Genomic DNA, 14,961 nt, shown 5'->3' with positions numbered 1-14,961 from the left:
CCACTCTAGTATCTTTGCCAAGAAAACATCAAATGGGTTCCCAGAAAGTCAGACTGACTAAACAACAAGCACAAAGGATAGAAATAATCTCTTTACCATATCTTTACTTGCAAATAGGCAGAAGAGATTTGGCAAAAGATAATCTAGTTCCTAATTTGCATCTCTGCTGGGGTAGAATTTTGAATAGAAATCATCTACTTAAACATACTTGCTTTGATCAAACCCTAGCAGGTCATGGGTAGTTTGTTTTTTTGTTTTTGATAGAATATTTTTTTCTTTTTAGATCAGATTGCAGAAGACTTTGAAAAAGGATGTCTAATGATTGAATTAATTTTTAGACAAACAATTAAAAATTGCTAAACTTAGTGAAAAGTATTTGTCTAGTACCAAGTCATTGTAGTAGGTCTAAAAATAGTTTTCAAACAAAGTTATAAGAGAAGCAGCCTTCAAACTGTTTGTTAGAAAGTTTGTCCTTTACTGAACTGAAATCAGCTTCTATACCAGTCACAAAAGCTTCTGTTTCTACTTTCCCTCTAAAACTTCTTCCTGGAAAAGAAGAAAAAGAAAAAAAGAATTGGTGGGATTGGTTTCATCATGTGTCTGTTTCATATGTTTTGTCTTTCCTCTGTTAGAATGTAATCTTCTTGAGAGCAGGGACTGTTTTGCTTTTTTGTTTGTATCCCCAGCACTTGACACAGGGCTTTGTACAGAGTTAGTCCTTAGCAAATGTTATTCATTCATTCATATCAGGAGAAGAGATGGAAATTCAAACACTGCCCTGGTGGCCATGAAACATTCCAAGACCCAGGACATGACTTTCAGTGTGTTGGTTGGATTCCTGATGCAAGATTTATGAGAGGAAATGAACAAGAGTCACAAAGGATTAGAAGTTATATATGCATTGGAATCTCTACCATTGAGGGCAGCAACCACATTGATGCAATCCCAATCCAACCAAGCATTGAAGTACATAAGTGCAATAAAGTCTCTTGTTACATTGAGAAGATGGACATCTCCCTAGACCACATCATCAAACCTGAGATGACGGAGTGGATGTAAGGGGAGGGAGGTGGCCACTGAGTGGGTTGAGCCAGAGGGCCCAACCAGAGTAGACTGGCTATGGCTAATAGAGGAGCATGGACAGAGGCAGAAGTAGACCTGCCTTATATTTAACCAACTTCTAAATTAGTAACAATATGACCCATTCAGTAGTGGCTTTGGAGGCAGAGTTGGTGTAGAGACTTGTGGTAAATTGTTGATCTCCAGTCTAAATTTTGGAGTGTTAGGTATGGATTTTGAGAAACTATTTGCTGAATTTGGAATTCTGCAGAAAGCAACCAGGCATTATGATTCGTCTGGCCAGGGTTTATAGACAACAGATGTGCACTTTGAATGAATGGTGGATGCTTTGAAGGATATCAAATAGTTTAATGCAATCCTCAATAAATATTCAGTTTGCTACCTCATAGATTAATACACAATGAAGACCTGTACAGAATATAAAGAGATGACTAGAAATTGTGGCATGGAGGGGAGCAGGGCGGTTGGCACATGGAGAATCAGTTGGGAGGCAATCAAGGACAAGGCAGAGGAACTGGAGGAAATTTGAAATGATAGCTTTGGGCAGAAGAACCACATGTATAGTCGCATGTTCATAATGCCAGGATGGATACCAGCCAAACTAGCCAATATATTTTTTATATGAAATAGGACCCAGGTATCTCATTCTTTACTCTTCTCATTGGAGGTCCAAATAGACAGCTGTGGCTCTGCTATCAATGATGGATTTATTTCTTTTGTGTTTCAAAATTGATTTTGAAATTCATGTAAAGGGTTGTGTTTTTTTTTTAATTCTGAAAAAGATCTATTTTGTATCAAGTTACGTGTGGATAAAAATTTTACTAGCTACTGTTACAGAGAAAGTGGTCTTTTAATCTTTGCCATAATCAAATAGAAAGGTCTGTTTAAAAAATGGAGGGGATAGGTAGGCAAAAAATCCCACTGTGATGCCTTACTCAGGAATGCATAGAGATGCCCTTAGGTGAGGAGCATTTGTAAGCTCTGTCAATAGAGACATCTTAACTTGCATGAACTGGATTTAAGTGATGCAAGGGTGCATCATCATCAGCCTTATTCTTTCTTCCAGTCACTAAAGTTCAGTAAAGTCAGGATGACTGGCGATATCCTGGGATGCAGTGGATGACCTTGGCATCTTCAATGTTTGACCAACCTTTAAGTGCTACACAGCACCTGCTTCAACCATCTTCATAGATACTGAAACAAATTGTTCTCTGCCTATTCTACTGGGGGAAGACTTCACATGCTTGGAGCAGACATCTCTAATTCACTGATGGGTTTGAGGCCTGTTGGTTACCCTTAAGCTGATTTAGCCCATCTGCCAAGAAAGTTTATTGAGATGTAACCACTGTGCATGCTACACCTTCTTAGAGCCACATGTGAAAGTTGGGTGAAGGTGGATGAGCAGCCCTGAAAGGAGTTCAGCAAACCCTCACACCAGAGGGACTAGTTAGTTCTTGACCTGAGTACTCTATACATCCCATTCATGTGGAGCTGCAATTGATATCTATTGAGACCATACTTATCCCTTAGGGCCAGTCGACAATGAAAACCTGGTAGAACCTTGAAGGAAAACATAAGGTCCCAATTTTCAATGAACATTTATTAGGTACCTGTTAGGTACAGCAGGACCTCCATTAAAGTTTTCTGAAGTCTCAACTTGGTATGAAGACTGGTAGCTAAGCACAGGCCCCACCAAGCTAGAAAGGCTTCAAGTATAGGTTTTGTTATGGAATTTTCATCTTTTGTCAAAAGATAAGCTTTTTCACTTTGTGTTTGCTACTTGGCCTGATTTCAACTGTAGAGACCTCCCAAGATAAGCTCATTACTCCTAAACTATACTACCATCAATCTTACCTGATACCACCTCCCAAAGCCCCTTCTCTTTTCTGATTGTTGCTGTTAAGTCAAGATTAGGCATGTCCCATTCTTCATCACCTTATTTGGAGTTTTCTTGGCAAGATACTAGACTGGATCTGGACTGGAAGGAATGGATTACCATTTCCTTCTTCAGCTCATTTTATAGATGTGAAAACTGAGGCAAACAGAGTTGGGTGACTTGCCCAGGACCACACAGCTGATAAATGTCTGAGACCAGATTTGAATTCAAGTCCCCCTGACTCCAGGTCCAGCACTTTATATGCTGAGACACCCTAGCTGCCTTGATCTGATTAGAGGGCAGAATACCAAATTCTTCCCAATGCCTCCCTTTATAGAGGACAGAAACTGGACTGAATTCACCCCACTTTGCTGCACACAGAGATAAGATGCCCCCATGTCCTACACCCACTGGTATTGTCCCTCCCACCCTTTCCTTCCTCCTTTTGTGTGTTGTTTCTCCTCTTAGACTGTAATCTCCTTGATGCTAAGGAGTGTCTTTCTTTTTAATAATTGTATCCCAGCCCTTAGCATAATGCCTGGCATGTAGTAAGCTAATAATAAATGTTTATTGGGTTATATTTGCTCAGTCCAGAGAGCCTTTGCACCAGTTTGGCAGCAGGAGGATGCATTTTTCAAACACAGGAACTCTCAAAGATTATCTGTCTCTTAGGTGACAGCAGGGTTGAGATCTGTGTGGGTGGAGGGAGTACCCACACTGCTGAAATCACACATTTATTTCTCTAAGTGTTAAGTAATGTGTAGGAAGTTTCTATTCAATGTCCTGATGTGCACTTTGTGGCTTAGTCATACATGGCTTATCTGAATGTTTGCTTGCGGGTGCAGAGTTGAAGGTCAAAATGGAGACCGTCTTTCTACTTTCTGCTGCAGCCTTCTCTAGTCTTATGGGATTGAATGTCAGGTCTGAGTGCCAAGTGGCACAGTGGATAGAGTGCTAGGCCTGGAGTCAGGAAGACTCACATTCCTGAATTCAAATCTGGCCTCGGACACTTACTAACTCTACGACCCTGGGCAAGTCATTTAACCTAGTTTGCCTCAGTTTCCTCATCTGTCAAATGGACTAGAGAAGGAAATGGCAAATCTCTCCAGTATCCCTGCCAAGAAAATTCCAGATGGGATTATGCAGAGTTGGACATGACTGAACAACAACAAACAGAGGAGAAACAATTTGTTGAAAACAAAAAGGGGTGGGAGGCAACTAGGTGGTGCAATGGATCGAGTACTGGCCCTGGAGTCAGGAGGATCTGAATTCAAATCCACCCTCAGATACTTATTAGCTGTATGACTCTGGACAAGCCACTTAACCCCTAATTGCCTCAATTCCTCATCTGTAAAATTTGGACATCCTAGAAAGAAAATGGCAAACCACTCCAGTATCTTTACTGGGAAAATTCCATGCACAGTCAGACATAACCGAACAACAAAATGAAGTTCCATTATATCATAGTCAGTGTGGTAAGGGGCACAGTGCCTTGCCCCGGGTCACAGCTAGTAAATATCTGAGGCTAGATTTAGAACTCAGGTCTTCCTGACTCCAAGTCCATCACTCTAGTCACTGTACTATCATAGCCCTAGAGGCTGTGTCAAAGGATGATAGATTTAGAGCTAGATGAGACCTCACAGGTCATTTTGTCCAGTCCCTTACTTTAAATGTGATGAAACTGAGACCTAGAGAAATTAAGTGACTCTCCCACGGTCATACAGGTAGTATGGGGAAGAGCCTGGATTCAAATCTAGGTTCTCTTAATATGGTATAATATTTGTATAGCACTTAGCTGAACGTGGCTGGAACATAGTAGGCCCTATATAAATTCTGCTTATCGTTACTCCAGATGAAGTGCTCTGAGTCATGGTCTTTGGACTAGGTTCTCATTTTTTTTCATTTGACTTGACTCTAGAAAGATATGAAGGAGCATAAATGCAGAACTTTTTTTGGAGGGAGTGAGGCAATTAAGGTTAAATGATTTGCCAAGGGTCACACAGCTAGTAAGTGCCTGAGGACACATTGGAACTCAGGTCCTCCTGACTCCAGGGCCAGTGCTCCATCAACTGGGCCAGCTGGCTGTCCCTGTGCAGACCAGTTATACCCAGTGACCTCTCCTTCCCTGGCTCTCAATTCGAGGCATTTTCTCTGCCTGTTTCTCATAACTGGAATGCTCTCCCTCTTCTCCTCTGAGTACTCATCTCCCTCCCTAGTTTCCTTTGAGTTCCAACTAAAGTTCCACCTTCTACAGGAAGCCTTCCCTAACCCCTCTTAATTCAATAGTACCTTCTCTCTGTTAATTATTTCTGATTTATCCTGTATACACCTTGTTCCTATATATTTGTTTGCATGTTCTCTCCTCTACTAGATTGTGAACTCCTTGAGGACAGGAACTATCTTTTGCCTCTTTCTATCTTGAGCACTTAGCATAGTGCCTGGCATACAGTAGGTGCTTAATACATATTGATTGGTTGATTGATCAAACAGTAGTCCTCTAACAGTGAGGTGGCCTTCCCATCACAGACTATACGTTTGCTACAAATAGAAAGTGAATCATTCCTCGTTCAGACTGAACTCATGGCATCCTCTTTGACTAAAATAAGTCAAAGTCAATGCTGACAAGTGTCCTATTTCAAAATACTTCTGGCAGGCCTTCAGTTGCTCTAGGCCTTAATAGGAACACCAACTAAGGAAAAACAGAAAGGTGTGGTCCTGGAGAGCTTCCTGCCCACAGAGGGAAGCATGTATTCTGGGGAGGTTGAGAAGACATGCCTCATTTGCTTGACAGAACATTGTAACCCTCTTATTTTCATCATGTGAAATCAAAAATGTTAAGTGGCAGGTGGTTAGTTGCTCATGGTTCATTTCAATTAAATAAACATTCATTCAGTGTCTATTGTGTGCAGGACACCGTGCTTGGTACCACAGGTGGAAAGATAAAAAGAAAAATCCTCCAAGATCATGCTGTACTAGGCAGAGGGGTATGTGTGTTATGGAATGCATCATGCACAGAGATAACTAAATATAAGATCATCTGAAAAGGGAGAAAGCCCTAACAACTAGGGAGATAGGGAAAGGATTCCTATAGGAGGCATATGAACTGAACCTAGGAGGAAGTCAGATTATATGAGGCAGAGATGAAGAAGGAAACTTCTACACTTCCATGGGGGAAGGCTGTGGGGGAAGGGGATGAAATGTTAAGTTTACAGAACCACAAACAGACCATTTGGCTTAAACACAGAGCATAGAGGAGCAATATGAAATAAGTGTGGAAGGCTAGGCTGGAGCCAGACTGAAAAGGGTTTTTAAATGCTAACCTGAGAAGGTGATATTTCATTCTAGAAGCAATTGAGAGCTACTGAAGTTTCTTGAGCATGGAAGTAACAAGGCAAGATTTAGCAGGTGAGTGAAAGATATTTGTTGTCATTGTTTGTCCTTCATTTTCAAAGAGGACCAGTGACATCATGGATGGGATGGGTGATATCTTGACTTTTGAGTGAATTGGATTTAAGTGAGGCAGAGTTATGCAAAGTCATCTATCTCACTCTCTCTTCCAGAGTCATTGAAGTCAAGAGGCAAGAAAAAATCAAGATGACTGATGATGGCTCAGGATGCAAGCTCTAAGCTCTCCATACAGCCTGCTTCAGCTGCCTTCATGGCCACTGGAACAAATTGTTCTCATCTGCCCATTCTACTGGGAAAAGTCTTCTATTCCAAGCAAGAGTGGAAGATTGATGGCAAGGACAAAGACAGGAAGCAAGGAGATCAATTAAAGGCTAACATAATGGTCTAGGCGAGAAAATCACAGGATCTTTGATTTAGAAATGGAAGGGACTGAATGGATCATCTAGTATAACTCTCTCATTCTGCCTTAAACTCCAGCCCATGTCCCATGGCCAGGAACTGTTAGAGGTAGGGCACAACTAAAAGCCACATATTGACTTGGAAAACTACATACTAATATTATCTATGTTTTATGGTATTTTAAAATTTATTTTGCTAAGTATTTCCCAATTACATTTTAATCTAGTTGCAGGCATACTTAAGAGTGCTGTGAACTGAATGCAGCCTGGAGGCTGTGTGTTGGATACCAACTCTTTCCCAGTGGCTAGGTGGTACAATGGATAGTGCATGGGTCCTTGAGTCAGGAAGACTGATCTTCAATGAGTTCAAATATAGCCTCAGACACTTACTAGCTGCGTGACCCTGTGTAAGTCACTTAACTCTGTTTGTCTCAGTTTCCTCCTCTGTAAAATAAACTGGAGAAAGAAATGACAAATCATTCCAGTATCTTTGTCAAGAAAACCTCAAATACGGTTACAAAGAGTTGTGTCAACAACAATAGACAGTCCTCTAAGACTATAGGTTGTAGAGAAGGAACTGACCTATATTGGTGGGGGAATAGAAGGGGAGGATTTCTTCATCTGGGAATTCCTATCTCAAAGAAATTGCAGGGTCAGCTTCCATGCCCTACCCTTGTGTAGAGATAACAGTAGATCCCATGGGATCTGATGAGTTAACCTAGAAAGGCTTGTCATCATCATGCTGTATCATTTTGCTGGGGGTAAAAAAGGGCAGTGGACTTGAGAACTGGGGTAGAAGTTAATTAGCCTTGCCTTCACTGCTTTTGCCATGGTCTTGTTGTGGTCTCTTCTGTAACCTCTTGCTATCCATTTTGGCTCCTTCAACCTGGGCCTTGTGCAAGAGCAGCAACCAAAGTCTGGCCATTGTTGCAAAGACTTCCAAACTCCTCTTTCTTCACATTATCTAAGCCTAAATTCCCTATTGCCATTGGAGACTTGGTGACTGTCAACTGAGAGTTCCAATTGTATGAGAGTAATGATAATCGTACCATCTTACATCTTTACTTTAGACTTTCCAAAGAACTTTCATATGGTTGTCAGTTACATCTCTATTAACAAAGAGAATGAATTCCAGTGACAGATTTCTTTGTCAAGAATTTCATAAGCAGAGGTAGAAGTAATATAGGGATATGCTCCAGAATACTAAATAAGGCATTTTATGATTTTTAAAAAAATCAACTAACAGCAAATGAGCCCTCAAATATAAAAAATATTTTTATACTTATATTTTTTATGTATATAAAATGTATACATGTGTATATATGTATATTTTATATCATAGGAGTTAAGGCAGAGGAGCACAGGATGGAATTTGGGTTAAGATTAGAGGGAGAGGGAAAACCAGGATACCTGTGCTAGATCAAGGGTTTCTCTGGCCATCTCAACTGAGTGGCTTTGTCCTTCCCAGAGTATCAAGGCACTATCTGGAAGGAGATTAGTAAGGAAAAAAGGCTAGAAAATAATACACTTAGGGATAGAAGGGACCAGTGTATAGTAGGAAATACTTATTAACACTTGTTGATTGATTTAATAATCTATATTAATCCTTCCATTTTGCAGATGAAAAAACTAAGGCCCAAGGAGGTTAAATGATTTGTCTAAGGTCGTATGCATGACAGAGTTGGTGTTGGAAACCAGGTTCTCCACCTTTGATATCCCCATCATCACCCTACAACACTAATATTGTCCTTTAGAGTGAACTGAGTAGGTGTAGTGTTATTTCAGGAGTTTGAAGTTTTGTTTGGTTTGTGATTGCATAAAAAAGTGGGGAAGTCTTCCCTGGGGTTCACTAAAGATAAATCATTCTAACCTACTAGAATGTCTTTTTTTTTTTTTGATAGAGTTATGAGACAAGTATATAAGGGGAATAACGATATGTCATAGTATCAGTAAAACATTTGATCAAGTCTCTCATGAGATCCTTTTGTCAAGCTAGAAAAAATGTAAGCTGGGTAACAGCACAGTTAGGTGAATTTGTAGCTTTAGCAACATAGTTGTAGGTTGAACAACCATTTCAAAAAGTTTTTTTTTAAATAAACTTTTGTTGATAGCGTTTATTTTTTAACATCACCACAATTTCCCTATTTCTCTCCTCCCCCTCTCAAAGAGCCATCCCATATGACAAATGATATTTTAAGCCAAGAACCAAAGAAGGAAAAAAAATCAACAAGTCAGTATGTACATTGAAAAAAATCTAAAAATATGTGCTGTGTACAACGCTTGTGAACCTCCCACTTCTGCAGAGGTGTGGGGTGAGAATGTCTTTTCATAGCTTTTCTTTTGAGCCAGGCTGGTTCCTTATAATTTTGCAACACTTTTTTCTTGTGGTAGTTCTTTCCATTTGCATCCTTGTAGGTATTATGGATCTGTTTTCTGGCTTTTCTTAATTCACTCTGCACTTGTGCATGTAGATCTTTTCAATGCTTTTCTGAATTCATCATTTTTTTACAGCACAGTAATACTCCATTAATTATTTACGTACCACAGTTTGTTTAGCCATTCCCAAGTTGATGGACATTTGTTTCTGATTCTTCATTATTAAAAAAAAAATTGCTGCTATAAGTATTTTAGCATATAAGAATTTTTTCCTTATCATTAGTCAAAAAATATTTATTAAACGCCTACTATGTTCCAAGCACTATGCCAAGCCTCTTTGGGGTATAAACTGGTTAATGGAATCTTTAAATGAATTTTGATAATGCCAGTCTGGAGGGTGATCTCTATTACATGGCTCTCTTCTCTTCAACAATTTTATTAGTAACGCAGATAGAATAGGAGGCATGCTTATCAGATTTTCAGATGACACATGGCTGGCAAAGTCAGTATATGGGGTGACCTCACCAAGATGCAAAATCATCTCGGCAGGTTAGAATAATGGCCTGAAAGCATATGATGAAATGTAACGACCATTCAGTCACAGGCATACCTCGGATACGTTGTGGGATCTGTTTCAGACCAGTGCAATAAATCAAATATTTCAATAAAGTAGGTCACATGATTTTTTAGTTTCCTAGCACATATAAAAGTTATGTTTACACGACACTATAGCTTATTAAGTGTGTAATAGTATTATACCTAAAAAAAGATGTATACATACCTTAATTTAAAAATACTACATTACAAAAAAAAGTGCTAACCATCATCTGAGCCTGGTTGAGGATCAGCGAACTGTGACCTTTTTGCTGGTGGAGTGTCTTGCTTTGATGTTGATGGCTGCTGACTGCCCAGGGTAGTGGTTGCTAAAGATTGGGCTGGCTGGGACAGTTTCTTAAAATAAGACAACAATGAAGTTTGCCTCAGTGATGGACTCTTCCTTTCACCTGAATGCTTAGAGAACGTTGTAGGGTTATTAACTGGCCTAATTTCAATACTGATGTGTCTCAGGGAATAGGGAGGCCTGAGGAGAGGGAGAGAGACAGGGAACCAGTAAGTAGGTGGAGCAGTCAGAATACATACAATATTTACCGATTAAGTTCACCTTCTTATATGGGTGTAGTTTGTGGTGCCCTAAAACAATTAGTATCATCAATGATCAAAGATCATAGATCACCATAATATATGTAATAATTTAAAAATTTGAAATATTGTGAGAGTTATCAAAATATGAGACACAGACATGATGTGAGCGCATTATTGGAAAAATGATGCTAGATGCAGGGTTGCCACAGACTTTCAATTTGTACAAAATGCAATACCTATGAAACTCAATAAAGCAAGGTGCAATCAAATGAGGTGTGCCTGGGAAGTCCCAAGTTCAGCTTTAAACTAATCAGTTAAGTATAGGTTCACGTGACTTGACAGCAATTAATGTGAAACACATTCAAGAGTATACAGTTGACCATAAGTTTGTTGTGCGTAAGCAATGTAGTGCAGTTGCTATAGGGGCTAATTCAGTCCCACATGGGAATTCCCAAAAATACAATCCCCAGATCAGGAGAGCTAATGGAGTCACTGAGCTCTGAAGTGGTCAGATCACATCTAGAGTACTGTCCTCCCAGAAGTTCACAAAAAGTGGCTCAAAATAAAACTCTGAATGCTCCTATTGATTTCTCTTGACATTCAAATTTTTATGTATTTGTATACAAGTTTTATCTCCCCAACAGAGTGTAATCTCCTTGAAGGCAAGGGCCTTTTTATTTTCTTTCTCTGCTATGTAGAATTGTGCCTTGAACATAGTGAGTATTTAATAAATACTTGCTGAATTAGCTGAATTGAATTGAATAAATTCCAGTCAATCAGATATTCATGAGTAAAAACAGCTTGGTGTACTGGAAAACTCTATGTTTGATGGCTAATATAGAAACATGTTTTGCGTGATTTCACATGTATAATTGAAATCACATTTCTTACTTTCTCAGTGGATCGGGGAGGGGCAGAAAGAAGGGAGAGAATTTGGAACTCAATTTGTAAAAAATAATGGCATAAATAAATAAATAATGATAAATTTAAGATAACAACAACAAAAGCAAAATCTGTGTTTGGAGTCAGAGGACCTTGGCTTAAATCTCACCTTTGCTGCTATGGAGATCTTTATTCAATCACTACATTTTTCTCTTATTTTGTGAGTAATGACATTCATCCGTTCCAATCCCTGTAGCTTGATTTCTACTTCCTGGCTGATTACTGGCAAAAAAAAAAAAAATGTGTGAGCTGATGCCTCTTCTTCCATGGTCTAGTATGGTCCCTTGAATCCCTGTCCCCAGATCAGGGCATGGCTAAACACAGTCTCTGACTTCTTGCTGGCATCATGCATTGTTAGGGTCTCTGATGCTTTTTCAGCAAAGTCTTGTGACTTTCTTTTCAAATGTCCTGTTCATACCACAACATAAGAATGACGTTAGGGGCTTAGGCACGCCATGTATGTTAATCTCCTAAGGCTCTGTTATTTCCGTCTCTGAGGCACTTTCAAGATGAGGATCATACAGAGGAAGCTTTCATTGTTTACTGAGTAGAAGGCTGTTGAGAGAAGTTTGACAAGTCTGCATGTTTGACCCTGTTTACAACACATTCCTTTAAATAACATTATATCTTTAGTAGCTCTGTGAGGAGGATTACCATTCTTCTTCACTCCTTTATCACATAGGGAAATTAGATACATAAGAATCAACATTAGAATACAGAACTCCTCACTGAGAACATCTTTGTCTTAGCTAGTCTGCCATACTAACAGGGCAGCTAGGTGGTGCAGTGGATAAGAGCACCAGTGCAGGAGTCAGGAGGACCTGAGTTCAAATCCCACCTCAGACACTTGACACTCACTAGCTGTGTGACCTTGGGCAAGTCACTTAACCCCAGTTGCCTCATCCTGGGTCATGTCCAATCATCCTGATAAATATCCGGTCACTGGATTCAGATGGCTCTGGAGGAGAAGAGAGGCTGGTGACCTGCACAGCCCTCCCTCACTCAAAACAAAAGTCAAGTGCCATCAGTTCTCTGATGGCATGGTCTTCTTTGGCAACGAAGGACAAACACATACACACTAACAAAATATCTAAGGAAAACTCCTTAGGGTCCAGAATACTGAAAAACAAGTCCTATTCCTCCTTCTTTTTCTCTTCTATTCCTCCTCCTACTCATTCTACTCCTCCTCCACCCCCTCCATCTACTACCATTACTTCTTCTACTACTCTTATTGCTGTTGCTGCTACTGCTACTGCTACTACTACTTATTTTCTAGGTTGCAGAGACTTGCCAAAAGATGGGAGAAACTGAAGACATCTCAGGATCCCAGCCTGTCTGAATCTCACGTTTCCTCAGAGGCCATCCGAGCAGTCCAACCCTTAGAATGAAAATAGCCACAGCACCACTGATAATGCTAGCTAGCGTTTACGTAGTGCTTTAAGGGATACAGAGTATTTTACTAACACTACCTTATTTCATTCTCACAGCAATGCTGGGAAGTAGGTGCAGTTTTTATCTCTGTTTTACAGATGAGGAATCTAATTTACTCAAATTAATGCTCAAGAGTCCTCAATCCATCTGAATTTCTTCCTCAAAAGACTGAGATTTTATCAGCAATTACAAGGCATCACATGCATGATAAGACTAATGTCTATCAGCGTTTCCCTACAACAGGGGTTAGGCATAACTTTCCTTCTTCTGTCCTGGAATCTTTCCTAAAAAGGGATGTGTGTGAAAATGGATTTGAACTAGGACCTAGTTACGAGGTCTTCTTGACTCCAGGTCCACCTAACAATTGTACCACCAAGCTACCTGCTAACACAACCTTGACAAATGGTCTTCTCTGCTTGAAGAACTCTAGAAGAGAAGAGCCATCTCCTTCCAGATGGTCCATTCCACTTTTAGACGGCCCTAATTATGGGAGTTTTTTCCTTAACTCCAACCTACAATTTTTTTTTCAGTGTTTTCAGTTTCAGCTCTTTTCAGTTTCTACTCCTTATTCCTGATTATGCTCTCTGGAGGCAAGCCAAATGAGTCTTGGATTGAAATAGTGATCTAGATACAGTAAACCAAATCATGAAAATCTATACAACTGAGCTAGCACCTCCTTGCCTCTAATTCCAGGTGATTGGAATCTCTACCACTGGTGATGGCAACTGGTCGTTGTCTCATTATTTGCTAGTGCTTCAAAGTTAGATATGTTATGTAAAGGCTGTAATTTTTGCTACCTTTCATCTGGTAGGGATCCCTAAAGGCAATATGTCTGGCTGGAACTGGAATATCCTTTCCAGAGAAGTGTTCTAGAGATTATGCTAAAATTTCAGAAGGTTTGCTCTCTAGGTTTGTTTGTTGCCAGGGTACTAAAAATTAGCTACTATTTTCATTTGATTATAACTTAGGCTGGTGAAGTTCTTGCACTGGGGAACTACTGCTCAATGTTTAGAAAACACCAGAGATTTCATCTCACCTTGGTTGAGAAACTGCATACCAGGGGTGGGGAACTTGCAGCCTTGAGGCCATATATGGACCTTTAGGTCCTCAAGCATCACTCTTTGACTCAATAGGGCCATACTTGAGGAACTAGAGGGTCACATATGGCCTTGAGGCCACAGGTTCCCTTGGTATACTGTCAAGCTGTGGAGAGCCATGAAAAAGAACAGGAAGGGAGGGGGATTGAGAAAAGAATTCGTTTCCTCTTCTCACTTCAACTGGGAAGTGTAGATTGGACTTGTGGGGGTAGGGGTGTGGCCTGTCATAGGAAAACTCACGTTCAGGACAATGATATACCTCTTTGTAACCAAGAATGCTCATTTATAGGATCATTCATGGGCAGTGGAGGTTTTAAGATCTAGAACCATCTTGGGATCTACCATTGTGTGTCCCACATTTTGAAGTCTCTAGGTGAGTACTTAGCTGCAAATATTCATGATGGCCTCACCTCTCTTGTTTCTAAGTTATTGGGTTTTTTTTCCCCATAAAGCATGGTGACTTTCTTTTCAAATGTCCCTTCCATAATACAATGTCAAAACTACCATAGATACTGCATTTTCCTAATCTCCTAATACTTTATCCTTGAAAGACACATTACATAATAGCCACTAAATACATCTAAATTTTTAAGGCCAGGTTTGGATTGAATTTATTCAAATTAATATTCAAGAGTCCTCAATCCCTCTGAATTTCTCCCTCAAAACATTAAACCATTTTATCAGCAATTACAAGCCATCACATGCATGACAGGACTAAATATCTACCAGCATTTCCCTATGTGGGATTAGACCACACTCTTTCTTCTTCCTTCCTGGAACAGATATTCATTTTCCCTAAAAAAGAGACATCCCAGACCTAATTGACCCCTATTTCTGTGATACAACGTTCTGGTCGCCTAACAGTATGAAAACGTCCATTCACATTCAGCAGAAGCCTCTTCAAATTCGTAGGTTTCTGAAAACTACAAGAGTTACCATGACCTGTCATGTGTCCCTATGGTGATGAGGGGGACCTGAATCCAGAGAAGCTTAAGTACTACTGTATCCTTGTTGCATAACCTTGCTGTGGGAAGGCATCATAAACCCCCTTTTGTTCAATAACTTGCGAGTGCCTTATTTTGTTCCAACATCAAGCCTGAGCTGAGACCCTGCGTGACCCTCGGCAAGTTTCCTCAATGTAAACTAAGGACAATAATAGTATCAACTTCTTGGAGTTGTGTTTCTCCAATGAGATAATATTTATAAAAAT

The sequence above is a fragment of the Notamacropus eugenii genome, chromosome 3, assembly GCF_028372415.1.
Source record: "Notamacropus eugenii isolate mMacEug1 chromosome 3, mMacEug1.pri_v2, whole genome shotgun sequence".
NCBI lineage: Eukaryota > Metazoa > Chordata > Mammalia > Diprotodontia > Macropodidae > Notamacropus > Notamacropus eugenii.
The sequence above is the reverse complement of the archived record's forward strand: the minus strand, read 5'-3'. Positions refer to the sequence as shown.